Raw genomic sequence first — 16,799 nt, 5'->3', positions numbered from 1 at the left:
AATTCATCTGGAGTTGGTGTCTCTACGTAATCCCTGCAGAACGTTACTTTACAACAGTATTTGGAAGGTTGTGGTATTTATAAGGATGAGGTCAGTTTACTGTACTTAACTTACATACACAGCCAGAGCTGTGAGTCTCTGAACCTGGGAGGGCCCTCTGTCTCCACTGATTGGCAATTACCTGCAAATAGGCATGCTTTTGCACTAAGTATATTTCTGCAGATGTGTTGTAGCTGATGCTTATGCACATGTGACCTGCCCTGATACCCACTTCTATGTGGCCCAGTGTGTGCCATGTGTCTTCATAGGAATCGAGTAAATTTGATAAAAGTTATTCCTCAGAAAAGAAGGAATTGCTTTATATTTGAGTGTTTACAATAGCTCTTACATTATGAGGCCCTCTGTTAATTAATTTTTAATTTTATCATTATTTTTAATTGTTTAAAAATAGTGTACACACACAGGGTGAACAATTCAAAGGGTATAGAACACTTAGTGAGGAGGTAAGTCTTCCTACTATCTGTGTCTTCTAGTCACTCAGTTCCCTTCTTCAGAGACAGCCACTGTCTTCTTCTCTCTCACACATACACCAGCACATACTGGCGCACAGTATTCAAACAATTATGCACCTTTCTCTTTTCATTTAATAATATATTTTGGAGATAGTTTATATTAATTTATTTTGAACAAAAATGTAACATTTGGGTAAGAAAAAGTAACCTAAATCAATAGTAGTTTGGGATAGTTATAGAACATCATTAAACAAGATCACTAATTTAAAAAGAAAGAGAAAGAAGCTGGAAAGGATTTAAGAGTTCATGCACCTTTTAAAGATCACTTTAGGAATTAATCCAATTCTGATTATAGCAGGATGGTGAATTTAGTGTCTGGAAAAAACTAAAATTTCTGGATAAAATATTTACAAACATCTTTACAAACATATCTCAGCAGGTAGAAGGCTAGAAATAAATGCAGCAGTGTGAGGAGGCACAAGGACTGGCATTTGCTTTTGGGAGGCCCTGTACCTGTTAGAAGACCTTGAGCTTGTGTTTAATGGGCCTGCAAGGGCTCCAGACTCTAAGCCAGGATTCTGTGTTAGCTGGAGAGTTGGATCAGAGAGCCTTACCTGAAGCTGCAGCCCCAAGAGATGATATCCTCAGTGGATCAACTGTAAAAGTCCCATCCCTGGGAGAGCTCTGTTAAGGATGCTTTCCTGTCTCAGACTTGGCCTAAGTGAAATGAGAAAAAATAAACAAACTAATTCTCTTTAAAAATCCAATCAAAAGCACATGCACACGACCTGTTTGGCCAGAAGCAGACCGAGTGAAATTGCACTGTGTGCAGGTACCCACAGGTGACTGCAGCCACAAATGCTTATCTGCTGTGCAGAGATGACTTTAAAGCCAGCCCTCAAGAACTCCCACAGGTGCAGGTCCAAAGAATATGAGCTCCTAGTCAAAAATCATAAAAAATAAAAATAATCAAGTCACCCAAATCCAGAAGAAGCATCAGACAATAGAGTGAGGCCCACAAAGACTACAGATGCTGAAGTTATTACATAAACAATATAAAGCGAGAACTTTGAAATATCTTAAGAAATAAAAAAAAATCAAAAGTATTTTGCTGCAACAAGAAAACAACCTAGAAGACTTGACAAAGAAACAAAGAGAATGTCAATACAAAAAGAATATGTAATAATTAATATTTAAAACTCAGTGAATGAATTAAATAGCAGGTAAGGCAGTGAACTAGAATACAGGTCTGAAGGAGTTACTACAATGGCAGATGGATAGGCAAAGGATGGCAACTATACGAGAGGTCAAAGGTCATTGGGAATGCAGTGAGAAATCTAACAAGCGTCTAATCAGACTCCCAGAAGGAGGGACAAAAAGAGTGGGAGAAAAGAAACGAGAAGAAAATGCCATAGACATTTAAGTAAGAGTTAACAAGCAAGTTTAAGGTACACATGAAAAGGTGTCAGGTGTCATTACTAATCAGGGGAATGCAAATTTTAACCAACATGAGTTACTATTTCATGGCCACAAAGTTGGGGGGGGGAAAGCGTCTACAATATTGTTTAAGTGACAATGGGGAGCAGCAGAACTCTAATAAACAGAAGTATAACTCAGTCCAATCATTCTGTTACCTAAAAGTATTCTGTTGATAGTAAGGACTAAGAATGTGGACTGTATCAGCCAGGTTAAGTTTATTTATCTCTCCATTCAGTAAGTATTTACTGAACACCCATATTCAGGAATTATCTTAGAATTTAAAAAAAATCAATCTTTCTTCAAAGGAGCTTAGGATGCAGGGGTCCCCAAACTTTTTACACAGGGGGCCAGTTCACTGTCCCTCAGACTGTTGGAGGGCCGCCACATACAGTGCTCCTCTCACTGACCACCAATGAAAGGTGCCCCTTCCGGATGTGCGGTGGGGGGCCGGATAAATGGCCTCAGGGGGCCGCATGCGGCCTTCGGGCCGTAGTTTGGGGACGCCTGATAGTGGGTCAGATAATCAAAAATCACACAAACTTAAATCTATAACTGTGGAAGAAAGGAGCATGTAAAAACTCTAAGAGTGGGGGATGAGCTGTGGAGGTCAGAGAAGGCTTTCCTGGCAGGGTGATGACTGTGATGATGACCGGGAGAGACTAGGAGGTAAAAGAGAAAAGGTGCCTGGGGGGGGAGGGGGCTAGGGCAATTGCTACTGAAAGAGGGACTAACGTGTGTAATTGCTCTGATGTTGAAGGCAACATTTAGTTGCATGAACTGAAAAGAGGCATTGTGGCTGGAACAAGGAGAAATGGAGAGAGCATATGCTGGGGGATGGAGAGGTGCCAGTGGTGATGAGACCAGCTGGGGCTGGAGAGGGAGGCAGAAGCCAGACCAGGAAGGAAGGGCTTGGGGTAATGGGAAGGGTCTCATACTGGGGCAGTGGGAAGGGTCTCATACTGGGAAGGGTCTCATACTGGGGCAGTGGGAAGGATCTCATCCTGGGGCAATGGGAAGGATCTTATACTGGGAAGGGTCTCATACTGGGGCAGTGGGAAGGATCTTATACTGGGAAGGGTCTCATACTGGGGCAGTGTGAAGGATCTCATACTGGGGCAATGGGAAGGGTCTCATACTGGGGCAATGGGAAGGATCTTATACTGGGAAGGGTCTCATACTGGGGCAGTGGGAAGGGTCTCATACTGCGGCAATGGGAAGGGCCTCATACTGGGGCAATGGGAAGGATCTTATACTGGGAAGGGTCTCATACTGGGGCAGTGGGAAGGATCTCATACTGGGGCAATGGGAAGGGTCTCATACTGGGGCAATGGGAAGGATCTTATACTGGGAAGGGTCTCATACTGGGGCAGTGGGAAGGATCTCATACTGGGGCAATGGGAAGGGTCTCATACTGGGGCAATGGGAAGGGTCTCATACTGGGGCAATGAGAAGGATCTTATACTGGGAAGGGTCTCATACTGGGGCAGTGGGAAGGATCTCATACTGGGGCAATGGGAAGGGTCTCATACTGGGGCAATGGGAAGGATCTTATACTGGGAAGGGTCTCATACTGGGGCAGTGGGAAGGGTCTCAGACTGGGAAGGATCTCATACTGGGGCAGTGGGAAGGATCTCATACTGGGAAGGATCTCATACTGGGAAGGATCTCATACTGGGGCAATGGGAAGGATCTTATACTGGGAAGGATCTCATACTGGGACAATGGGAAGGATCTTATATTGGGAAGGATCTCATACTGGGGCAATGGGAAGGGTCTCATACTGGGGCAATGGGAAGGGTCTCATACTGGGGCAATGGGAAGGATCTTATACTGAGAAGGGTCTGTGGCACTCTTAGGTAGAGATTTGCAGTTGATGAGACTCTACAGCGATGTCATATATTAGGCTTTAGTCTCTTGATAGTCAAGGCTTGTTAGCGTTTGCAGGCTCTGACAATGAGAGCATCCGTTTTCCCAGAGCCTCTCTCCTAGTCTCTCCTTCCTGAATTAGCAGCGTGATGATCCAGCTATGAGGTTGCTGCTGTCTCTGCCTGGGGAGTAAGAGGCTCAAAGAGCTGGCAAATCCCCACTCTATCCCCACTCAGCACAGGGCTCTGGGTAAGGCTCTGGCAGTCAGAACCGCCAGTGTAATCAGGTGGGGCTGGGAGCCAATTGCTCTCAAGATGACTTTCTATGAGCCTCCAGGCCTGTTCAGCATGCCTAGCACTCTGTGGGACCACTGTCCCCAGGTTTTTTGCACTTTGTATCCTGTTTTGGCTGGGAAGAAGATTCCCTAGTCACTGCCTGCAGTACAGGAGGTCTTAACACTGCCAAGTCCCTCTTTTTAGCGTATACCCCTGAGTATGAAAGCTCTGCCAATCAGAATTTCCCCCACCCCTTTAGCAAGAGGCACTAAAAAATATCACGCCTCTTGTCTTAGATCACAGAACTGAGAGAGATCTTGTCAGTTAGAGCCGTGTAGGTCATTTGGGAGCTGAGCAGACTGTGGGTTAAGCTAATTTCAGCAACTGGATCCGCCGATCTGCTCCAAGAAGGACTGAAGCTGCCTGCGCGCCCCTCCCCCGACACTTGATTGTTAGCCTGAATGGCTGGGTGAGGCGCCCTGCTGGCCCAGAGAAGCTCGGGCATAGGGTAGTTCGCTTTGGCGCACTCCCTGCGTGCTGCTGGCAGTTGCTGCTCGCGGCATGTGCGGGCGGTTGCTTGTGTGGGCTGTTTCACCACAGGCACACTCTTTCCTCAGCTTGAATGAATGTCTGTGCCGCAGCCTAGCTCCCTCCACACCCTTAGCCCCCCGACTCTCAGTTCTAAGTGAAAGCAGCCTTTGCTCAGGTCAGTGAGGAAGGCAGAGTGTTCCTTTCTCCGTCTTATTTCCTTCAGAGTTGATTATATATTTAGTCAATTTTTTGCTTGATTGTACCTTTGTTTTCAGTGTGTGGGACTCCAAGACGCTCCAAGGATAGATTTTTCTGTCTCAGGTTGATGAACTTGTTGAAATTTTGGGGAGATTTGCCGGTCACTCTCCTCACGGCGCCATTTCTCTAGAAAGGCCTTTTCAGAGAATAGATTCCTACCTACTTTACGAGCCAACCAAAACTCTTATTAAAAATGATTAAATTTAAACTTGGGTTGGTTGGGGTGATCAGAAAAGATCAGGTCAGGAAGGGACAGAAATAAATTTGGGGATTGATGAATATGTCATTATCTTGATTGCTGTGATGGCTTCATGGGTATATACATGTCTCAAAATTTACCAAATTGCATTGGGTGACCACTCGAAGCTTATTAAACTGTACACTTTAAATATCATGTCAATAAAGTTGTTCAAAATAAAGAACCTGGAGCTATAAAGGGCCAAAGATACTGAGAATCTGGAATAGTTTGCTGCACTATATAAACTTCAGAACAAGAATGTTGCCTCCCTCCCATTATTACTGTTTTGTAACAAATTCAGTCACTTGCAGTCACAAACAGAAAAGACACAATACATTGTACTTCTCAGTGTCCTTCTGTTTCTTTTGAATCATATCTTCTTCATTTACTGAAGAACTGGTTTTTTGTGTGTTTTTTTTTTTTATTTATTCATTTATTTTTAAACTTCTTTTTTTTTTTTTTTTTTTTTTTTTCTGAAGCTGGAAACAGGACAGACAGTCAGACAGACTCCCGCATGCACCCGACCGGGATCCACCCGGCACGCCCACCAGGGGCGACGCTCTGCCCACCAGGGGGTGATGCTCTGCCCATCCTGGGCGTCGCCATGTTGCGACCAGAGCCACTCTAGCGCCTGAGGCAGAGGCCACAGAGCCATCCCCAGCGCCCGGGCCATCTTTGCTCCAATGGAGCCTTGGCTGCGGGAGGGGAAGAGAGAGACAGAGAGGAAAGCGTGGCGGAGGGGTGGAGAAGCAAATGGGTGCTTCTCCTATGTGCCCTGGCCGGGAATCGAACCCGGGTCCTCCGCACGCTAGGCCGACGCTCTACCGCTAAGCCAACCGGCCAGGGCCTGAAGAACTGGTTTTTATTCTCAACAATGGAGAAATCATTCATTCTAGCTGCAAAGCAGTAAATGTGTTCAATTATGCTTTCTACATCAAGTGAATCACCAGCTTGGCTTAAATCTCACTTGCTGTTGTTGAGGCAGTGGGTGACTTCCAAATCAGTGGGTACTGTTCCAGTTTTCCAGTCAGAGGCAGAGCTGAACTTGCAGTGTGAGAGCACAGATGTGCCTAGCAGTTGTTGGGAACTGGGAATGAGGCCATTCTTTGCCGTCACATATCAATGAGCCAAGGAGTGTGATTATAGAGACTTTTAACTTCATTTCTTAACAGAATTTTAGAATGTATAATTCATTGTTGCTTTTTTTTCTTTTTCACCTTCATCCTACTGATCATTTCAGTCCCCCGCTTAAAAAGAAGTGTGTAACCTCCCATTGCCCCAGTATGAGACCCTTCCCAGTATAAGATCCTTCCCACTGCCCCAGTATGAGAACCTTCCCAGTATGAGATCCTTCCCACTGCCCCAGTATAAGATCCTTCCCACTGCCCCAGTATGAGATCCTTCCCAGTATGAGATCCTTCCCACTGCCCCAGTATGAGATCCTTCCCAGTATGAGATCCTTCCCACTGCCCCAGTATGAGACCCTTCCCAGTATAAAATCCTTCCCACTGCCCCAGTATGAGACCCTTCCCAGTATGAGATCCTTCCCACTGCCCCAGTATGAGACCCTTCCCAGTATAAGATCCTTCCCACTGCCCCAGTATGAGATCCTTCCCACTGCCCCAGTATGAGATCCTTCCCAGTATGAGATCCTTCCCACTGCCCCAGATGAGACCCTTCCCATTGCCCCAGTATGAGATCCTTCCCAGTATGAGATCCTTCCCACTGCCCCAGTATGAGACCCTTTCCACTGCCCCAGTATGAGATCCTTCCCAGTCTGAGACCCTTCCCACTGCCCCAGTATGAGATCCTTCCCATTCCCCCAGTATGAGACCCTTCCCATTGCCCCAGTATGAGACCCTTCCTATTGCCCCAGTATGAGATCCTTCCCAGTATAAGATCCTTCCCACTGCCCCAGTATGAGACCCTTTCCACTGCCCCAGTATGAGACCCTTCCCAGTATAAGATCCTTCCCATTGCCCCAGTATGAGATCCTTCCCACTGCCCCAGTATGAGACCCTTCCCATTGCCCCAGTATGAGATCCTTCCCAGTATGAGATCCTTCCCATTGCCCCAGTATGAGATCCTTCCCACTGCCCCAGTATGAGACCCTTCCCAGTATAAGATCCTTCCCATTGCCCCAGTATGAGACCCTTCCCACTGCCCCAGTATGAGACCATTTCCACTGCCCCAGTATGAGACCCTTCCCAGTATGAGATCCTTCCCACTGCCCAGTATGAGACCCTTCCCATTGCCCCAGTATGAGACCCTTCCCATTGCCCCAGTATGAGATCCTTCCCAGTATAAGATACTTCCCATTGCCCCAGTATGAGACCCTTCCCACTACCCCAGTATGAGACCCTTTCCACTGCCCCAGTATGAGATCCTTCCCACTGCCCCAGTATGAGACCCTTCCCAGTATAAGATCCTTCCCATTGCCCCAGTATGAGGCCCTTCCCATTGCCGCAGTATGAGACCCTTCCCACTGCCCCAGTATGAGACCCTTCCCAGTATAAGATCCTTCCCATTGCCCCAGTATGAGACCCTTCCCATTGCCCCAGTATGAGATCCTTCACACTGCCCCAGTATGAGACCCTTCCCAGTATAAGATCCTTCCCACTGCCCCAGTATGAGACCATTCCCAGTATAAGATCCTTCCCATTGCCCCAGTATGAGGCCCTTCCCATTGCCGCAGTATGAGACCCTTCCCACTGCCCCAGTATGAGACCCTTCCCAGTATAAGATCCTTCCCATTGCCCCAGTATGAGACCCTTCCCATTGCCCCAGTATGAGATCCTTCACACTGCCCCAGTATGAGACCCTTCCCAGTATAAGATCCTTCCCACTGCCCCAGTATGAGACCCTTCCCAGTATAAGATCCTTCCCACTGCCCCAGTATGAGACCCTTCCCAGTATAAGATCCTTCCCATTGCCCCAGTATGAGACCCTTCCCATTGCCCCAGTATGAGATCCTTCACACTGCCCCAGTATGAGACCCTTCCCAGTATAAAATCCTTCCCACTGCCCCAGTATGAGACCCTTACCAGTATGAGATCCTTCCCACTGCCCCAGTATGAGACCTTTCCCAGTATAAGATCCTTCCCACTGCCCCAGTATGAGATCCTTCCCACTGCCCCAGTATGAGATCCTTCCCAGTATGAGATCCTTCCCACTGCCCCAGTATGAGACCCTTCCCATTGCCCCAGTATGAGATCCTTCCCAGTATGAGATCCTTCCCACTGCCCCAGTATGAGACCCTTTCCACTGCCCCAGTATGAGATCCTTCCCAGTCTGAGACCCTTCCCACTGCCCCAGTATGAGATCCTTCCCATTCCCCCAGTATGAGACCCTTCCCATTGCCCCAGTATGAGACCCTTCCTATTGCCCCAGTATGAGATCCTTCCCAGTATAAGATCCTTCCCACTGCCCCAGTATGAGACCCTTTCCACTGCCCCAGTATGAGACCCTTCCCAGTATAAGATCCTTCCCATTGCCCCAGTATGAGATCCTTCCCACTGCCCCAGTATGAGACCCTTCCCATTGCCCCAGTATGAGATCCTTCCCAGTATGAGATCCTTCCCATTGCCCCAGTATGAGATCCTTCCCACTGCCCCAGTATGAGACCCTTCCCAGTATAAGATCCTTCCCATTGCCCCAGTATGAGACCCTTCCCATTGCCCCAGTATGAGACCGTTTCCACTGCCCCAGTATGAGACCCTTCCCAGTATGAGATCCTTCCCACTGCCCAGTATGAGACCCTTCCCATTGCCCCAGTATGAGACCCTTCCCATTGCCCCAGTATGAGATCCTTCCTAGTATAAGATACTTCCCATTGCCCCAGTATGAGACCCTTCCCACTACCCCAGTATGAGACCCTTTCCACTGCCCCAGTATGAGATCCTTCCCACTGCCCCAGTATGAGACCCTTCCCAGTATAAGATCCTTCCCATTGCCCCAGTATGAGGCCCTTCCCATTGCCGCAGTATGAGACCCTTCCCACTGCCCCAGTATGAGACCCTTCCCAGTATAAGATCCTTCCCATTGCCCCAGTATGAGACCCTTCCCATTGCCCCAGTATGAGATCCTTCCCAGTATAAGATCCTTCCCACTGCCCCAGTATGAGACCCTTTCCACTGCCCCAGTATGAGACCCTTCCCAGTATAAGATCCTTCCCATTGCCCCAGTATGAGATCCTTCCCACTGCCCCAGTATGAGACCCTTCCCATTGCCCCAGTATGAGATCCTTCCCAGTATGAGATCCTTCCCATTGCCCCAGTATGAGATCCTTCCCACTGCCCCAGTATGAGACCCTTCCCAGTATAAGATCCTTCCCATTGCCCCAGTATGAGACCCTTCCCATTGCCCCAGTATGAGACCGTTTCCACTGCCCCAGTATGAGACCCTTCCCAGTATGAGATCCTTCCCACTGCCCAGTATGAGACCCTTCCCATTGCCCCAGTATGAGACCCTTCCCATTGCCCCAGTATGAGATCCTTCCTAGTATAAGATACTTCCCATTCCCCCAGTATGAGACCCTTCCCACTACCCCAGTATGAGACCCTTTCCACTGCCCCAGTATGAGATCCTTCCCACTGCCCCAGTATGAGACCCTTCCCAGTATAAGATCCTTCCCATTGCCCCAGTATGAGGCCCTTCCCATTGCCGCAGTATGAGACCCTTCCCACTGCCCCAGTATGAGACCCTTCCCAGTATAAGATCCTTCCCATTGCCCCAGTATGAGACCCTTCCCATTGCCCCAGTATGAGATCCTTCACACTGCCCCAGTATGAGACCCTTCCCAGTATAAGATCCTTCCCACTGCCCCAGTATGAGACCCTTCCCAGTATAAGATCCTTCCCATTGCCCCAGGATGAGATCCTTCCCACTGCCCCAGTATGAGACCCTTCCCAGTATGAGACCCTTCCCACTGCCCCAGTATGAGACCCTTCCCATTACCCCAAGCCCTTCCTTCCTGGTCTGGCTTCTGCCTCCCTCTCCAGCCCCAGCTGGTCTCATCACCACTGGCACCTCTCCATCCCCCAGCATATGCTCTCTCCATTTCTCCTTGTTCCAGCCACAATGCCTCTTTTCAGTTCATGCAACTAAATGTTGCCTTCAACATCAGAGCAATTACACACGTTAGTCCCTCTTTCAGTAGCAATTGCCCTAGCCCCCTCCCCCCCCCAGGCACCTTTTCTCTTTTACCTCCTAGTCTCTCCCGGTCATCATCACAGTCATCACCCTGCCAGGAAAGCCTTCTCTGACCTCCACAGCTCATCCCCCACTCTTAGAGTTTTTACATGCTCCTTTCTTCCACAGTTATAGATTTAAGTTTGTGTGATTTTTGATTATCTGACCCACTATCAGGCGTCCCCAAACTACGGCCCGAAGGCCGCATGCGGCCCCCTGAGGCCATTTATCCGGCCCCCCACCGCACATCCGGAAGGGGCACCTTTCATTGGTGGTCAGTGAGAGGAGCACTGTATGTGGCGGCCCTCCAACAGTCTGAGGGACAGTGAACTGGCCCCCTGTGTAAAAAGTTTGGGGACCCCTGCATCCTAAGCTCCTTTGAAGAAAGATTGATTTTTTTTAAATTCTAAGATAATTCCTGAATATGGGTGTTCAGTAAATACTTACTGAATGGAGAGATAAATAAACTTAACCTGGCTGATACAGTCCACATTCTTAGTCCTTACTATCAACAGAATACTTTTAGGTAACAGAATGATTGGACTGAGTTATACTTCTGTTTATTAGAGTTCTGCTGCTCCCCATTGTCACTTAAACAATATTGTAGACGCTTTCCCCCCCCCAACTTTGTGGCCATGAAATAGTAACTCATGTTGGTTAAAATTTGCATTCCCCTGATTAGTAATGACACCTGACACCTTTTCATGTGTACCTTAAACTTGCTTGTTAACTCTTACTTAAATGTCTATGGCATTTTCTTCTCGTTTCTTTTCTCCCACTCTTTTTGTCCCTCCTTCTGGGAGTCTGATTAGACGCTTGTTAGATTTCTCACTGCATTCCCAATGACCTTTGACCTCTCGTATAGTTGCCATCCTTTGCCTATCCATCTGCCATTGTAGTAACTCCTTCAGACCTGTATTCTAGTTCACTGCCTTACCTGCTATTTAATTCATTCACTGAGTTTTAAATATTAATTATTACATATTCTTTTTGTATTGACATTCTCTTTGTTTCTTTGTCAAGTCTTCTAGGTTGTTTTCTTGTTGCAGCAAAATACTTTTGATTTTTTTTTATTTCTTAAGATATTTCAAAGTTCTCGCTTTATATTGTTTATGTAATAACTTCAGCATCTGTAGTCTTTGTGGGCCTCACTCTATTGTCTGATGCTTCTTCTGGATTTGGGTGACTTGATTATTTTTATTTTTTATGATTTTTGACTAGGAGCTCATATTCTTTGGACCTGCACCTGTGGGAGTTCTTGAGGGCTGGCTTTAAAGTCATCTCTGCACAGCAGATAAGCATTTGTGGCTGCAGTCACCTGTGGGTACCTGCACACAGTGCAATTTCACTCGGTCTGCTTCTGGCCAAACAGGTCGTGTGCATGTGCTTTTGATTGGATTTTTAAAGAGAATTAGTTTGTTTATTTTTTCTCATTTCACTTAGGCCAAGTCTGAGACAGGAAAGCATCCTTAACAGAGCTCTCCCAGGGATGGGACTTTTACAGTTGATCCACTGAGGATATCATCTCTTGGGGCTGCAGCTTCAGGTAAGGCTCTCTGATCCAACTCTCCAGCTAACACCAGGAAGAGAGCGAGGAAAGAAAAAGGAAGAAGTTAACCTCTCAAAATAAAGAAAAATCCACAGACTGTATAACTTGTTTCATTATTTTTTTTGTTTCTTTCATCTTCTAGCCTTTATTATTATTATTATTTCTTTTTCCTCCACCTTGGTCCTTTTATTCTCTGCCCGTCTTATTCTTTCCTCTTCTTGAACTACACTACCCATAAGTGTTACATTTCCCATTTATTTCTTTTTTTCTTTCTTTCTCTCCATGAGGGTTACACTTCAAAACCCTTAACTCTCACTCTCTCTCTCTCTTTTAGTTTTATTTTTCTTCTTTTCCTTTTCGCCTTTTTCTTTTTTCTCCTTCTCTATTGGTTTCTTCTTTTCTCCTTTTACTTTTCCTCTCATTCAATCCTCAATCACGAACAAATTATTTTATTTGGGACTCAACTTGGGTTTTTTTTGTGGCATTTTGGGTGCTTTTTACTTTGTTTTTTAACTCATTAGAATTCCTCCCAACCCAGGCTCTCCATTCTATTTAGTTTTTGCTCCACTTAATACAATAGTAATTTTTTTTCTGTTTCCCTCTTGTCCCTCTAATTATATCTCTTAGTCAACCATCACTTACAAGCAAATCATTTTATACTTGACCCAAATTTTTTCCTTTTTTGCATTTTGTGGGTCCCTACCTCCTTTTTTGCCCCTTGAACACTTCCCCCCCAACTCAGGCCTTTCGTTATAAGCAGTATTTGTTACATTTAGCATAATATAACTCACAGTTCATCATTATATTTTCCTAAGGAGGAGGGGAGAGGAGGGGAAGAGAAGACAAAAAAGGGGGAAATAATAAATTATTATTATTTTATTATTATTATTATTTTATTCCAAAATTTTTTCCATTTTTTTTACTTTTTATTCTTTATTAATTCTCATTAGTGCTATCAACAAGACCACCCTCAGATGCCATTAAGAAAAAGGAAATCAAATATCATGGATACAAAAGATAGAGAAGTAGCACAGATAGATGTGGAAAAATCTATGGAGAAAAAATTTAATATATTGGAAACCTTGGAGCTAAATGACAGAGAATTTAAAATAGAAATTCTAAAAATACTCAGAGATATACAAGAAAACACAGAAAGGCAATTTAGGGAGCTCAGAAAACTCAACGAACACAAAGAATATATTACCAAGGAAATTGAAACTATAAAAACAAATGAAACAGACATGAAAAACTCAATTCATGAACTGAAAAACAAGGTAACAAGCTTAGCTCAATGAAAAGCCCAGATAGAGGGTAGGATTAGTGACATAGAAGATAAGCAACTTCAGACACAACAGAGAGAAGAAGAGACTCAAAAATTTTAAAAACTGAGGAAGCCCTTTAGGAATTGTCTGACTCCATCAAAAAGAATAACATAAGAATAATAGGTATATCAGAGGGAGAAGAGAGAGAGAAAATGGAATGGAGAATATATTCAAACAAATAATAGACGAGAACTTCCCAAGCCTGTGGAAAGAACTAAAGCCTCAAATTCAAGAAGCAAACAGAACACCGAGTTTTCTTAACCACAACAAACCTACTCCAAGGCACATCATAATGAAATTGGCACAAACCAACGACAAAGAAAAAATTCTCAAGGCAGCCAGGGAAAAGAAGAATACAACATATAAAGGAAGGCCTCTTAGATTATCATCAGATTTCTCAGCAGAAACTCTACAAGCTAGAAGAGAGTGGACCCCAATATTTAAAGCCCTGAAAGAGAGGAATTTTCAGCCAAGAATACTCTGCCCATCAAAGTTATCCTTCAAATATGAAGGAGAAATAAAAACATTCACAAATACAGAAAAGATGAGGGAATTTATCATCAGAAAACCCCCACTCCAGAAAGTACTAAAGGGGGTTTTCCAACCAGATTCAAAGAACAAAACAAAACAAAACGACAAGTAAAAGCTCCACCAAGAACACCATAAAACCAAATTTAAACTGTGACAATAAAAACAAAAAAAAGGGGAGAAGATGGAGACTAACAGTAGCAAAGGATGATGGAGTGCAGAAACACTCATAAGATAGAGTACTACAATGAATATGGTAGGTACCCTATTCATTACTTAATGCTAACCACCCTTGAAAACACCACCACAGAAGCTCATGACTTAAAAAAGGTAGGAACAGAGGAAAGAAGTATGGAATACAAACAAAAACAAATGCTAGAAAAACAAAAGGGAAGAATCAAACAAGATACAAAACTAACAGAAAGCAATTTATAAAATGGCAATAGCGAACCCACAAGTGTCAATAATTACACTAAATGTAAATGGATTAAACTCACCAATAAAAAGACACAGAGTAGCAGAATGGATTAAAAAAGAAAATCCAACTGTAGGCTGCCTACAAGAAACACATCTAAGCCACAAGGATAAAAACAAATTCAAAGTGAAAGGCTGGAAAACAATAACTCCAAGCAAATAAAAAGCAGGTGCAGAAGTACTCATATCTAATAATACTGATTACAAGACAGCAAAAGTACTCAGAGAAAAAAATGGTCATTTCATAATGATTAAGGGGACACTGAATCAAGAAGACATAACAATCTTCAATATATATGCACCAAACCAAGGAGCACCAAAATATATAAGACAGCTACTTATTGACCTAAAAACAAAAACTGACAAAAATACAGTCATACTTGGAGACCTCAATACACCGCTGACGGCTCTAGATCGGTCATCCAAACAGAAAATCAATAAAGATATATTGGCCTTAAAAGAAACACTAGAGTACCTGGATATGATAGACATCTACAGGACATTTCATTCCAAAGCAAAAGAGTATACATTTTTCTCTAGTGTACATGGAACATTCTCAAGAATTGACCATATATTGGGCCACAAAAATAACATCAGCAAATTCAGAAAAATCGAAATTGTACCAAGCATATTTTCTGATCATAAAGCCTTGAAACTAGAATTCAACTACAAAAAAAGAGAAGAAAAAAACCCACAAAAATGTGGAAACTAAACAACATACTTTAAAAAATGAATGGGTCAAAGAAGAAATAAGTGCAGAGATCAAAAGATATATACAGACAAATGAAAATGACAGGATGACATATCAGAATCTCTGGGATGCAGAAAAGCAGTAATAAGAGAAAAGTTAATATCACTACAGGCCTATATGAACAAACAAGAGAGAGCCCAAGTGAACCACTTAACTTCACACCTTAAGGAACTAGAAAAAGAAGAACAAAGACAACCCAAAACCAGCCGAAGAAAGGAAATAATAAAAATCAGAGCAGAAATAAATGAAATAGAGAACAGAAAAACTATAGAAAAAATTAATAAAACAAGGAGATGGTTCTTTGAAAATATCAACAAAATTGACAAACCCTTGGCAAGACTCACCAAGGAAAAAAGAGAAAGGACTCATATAAACAAAATCCAAAATGAAAGAGGAGAAATCACCACAAACATCATAGATATATAAAGAATTATTGTAGAATACTATGAAAAACTATATGCCACCAAATTCAACAATCTAGAAGAAATGGATAAATTTCTAGAACAATACAACCTTCTTAGACTGAGTCAAGAAGAAGCAGAAAACCTAAACAGACCAATTAGCAGGGAGGAAATACAAAAAAATATTTAAAACCTCCCCAAAAATAAAAGTTCAGTCCCAAACGGTTATACTAGTGAATTCTATCAAACATTCAAAGAAGACTTGGTTCCTATTCTGCTTAAAGTCTTCCAAAAAATTGAAGAAGAAGCAATACTTCCAAACACATTTTATGAGGCCAACATAACCCTCATACTGAAACCAGGCAAGGATGGCACAAAAAAAGAAAACTACAGACCAATATCTCTAATGAATACAGATACTAAAATACTAAACAAAATGCTAGCAAATCGAATACAACAACATATTAATAGAATAATACTTCATGATCAAGTAGGATTCATCCCAGAATCTCAAGGATGGTTCAACATATGTAAAACGGTTAACATAATACATCATATCAACAAAACAAAGAACAAAACCACATGATTTTATCAATAGATGCAGAAAAGGCATTCGATAAAATACAACACAACTTTATGTTTAAGACACTCAACAAAATGGGTATAGAAGGAAAATATCTCAACATGGTAAAGGCCATATATGATAAACCATCAGCCAACATCATATTAAATGGGATAAAGCTGAGGACTTTCAACCTTGAATCAGGAACAAGACAGGGTTGTCCACTCTCTCCACTCTTATTTAACGTGGTGCTAGACGTTCTGGCCAGAGCAGTCAGACAAGAGAAAGAAATAAAAGGCATCCATTTTGGAAAAGAAGAAGTAAAGGTATCACTTTTTGCATATGATATGATCCTATACATTGAAAACCCCAAAGACTCCACAAAAAGATTACTAGAAACAATAAACCAATACAGTAAGGTCGCAGGATACAAAATTAATATACAAAAGTCCATAGCCTTTCTATATGCCAACATTGAAATATTAGAAAGTGAACTCAAAAAAATAATTTTTTTCATGATTGCAACAAAAATAAAATACCTAGGAATAAACATAACAAAGAATGTAAAGGACCTATATAACAAAAACTACAAACCATTGTTAAGGGAAATCAAAAAAGATACAATGAGATGGAAAAATATTCCTTGGTCTTGGATAGGAAGAATAAATATAATCAAAATGGCCATATTACCCAAAGCAATTTATAAATTTAATGCAATTCCCATCAAAATCCAATGACATTTTTTAAAGAAAAGAAACAAAAAATCATCAGATTTTTATGGAACTATAAAAAACCCTGAATAGCCAAAGCAATCTTAAGGAAAAATAATGAAACTGGGGTTATTACAATATCTGACTTCAAAC

The sequence above is a fragment of the Saccopteryx leptura genome, chromosome 4 (assembly GCF_036850995.1).
Source record: "Saccopteryx leptura isolate mSacLep1 chromosome 4, mSacLep1_pri_phased_curated, whole genome shotgun sequence".
Taxonomy (NCBI): domain Eukaryota; kingdom Metazoa; phylum Chordata; class Mammalia; order Chiroptera; family Emballonuridae; genus Saccopteryx; species Saccopteryx leptura.
Note: the sequence above shows the minus strand (reverse complement) of the source record.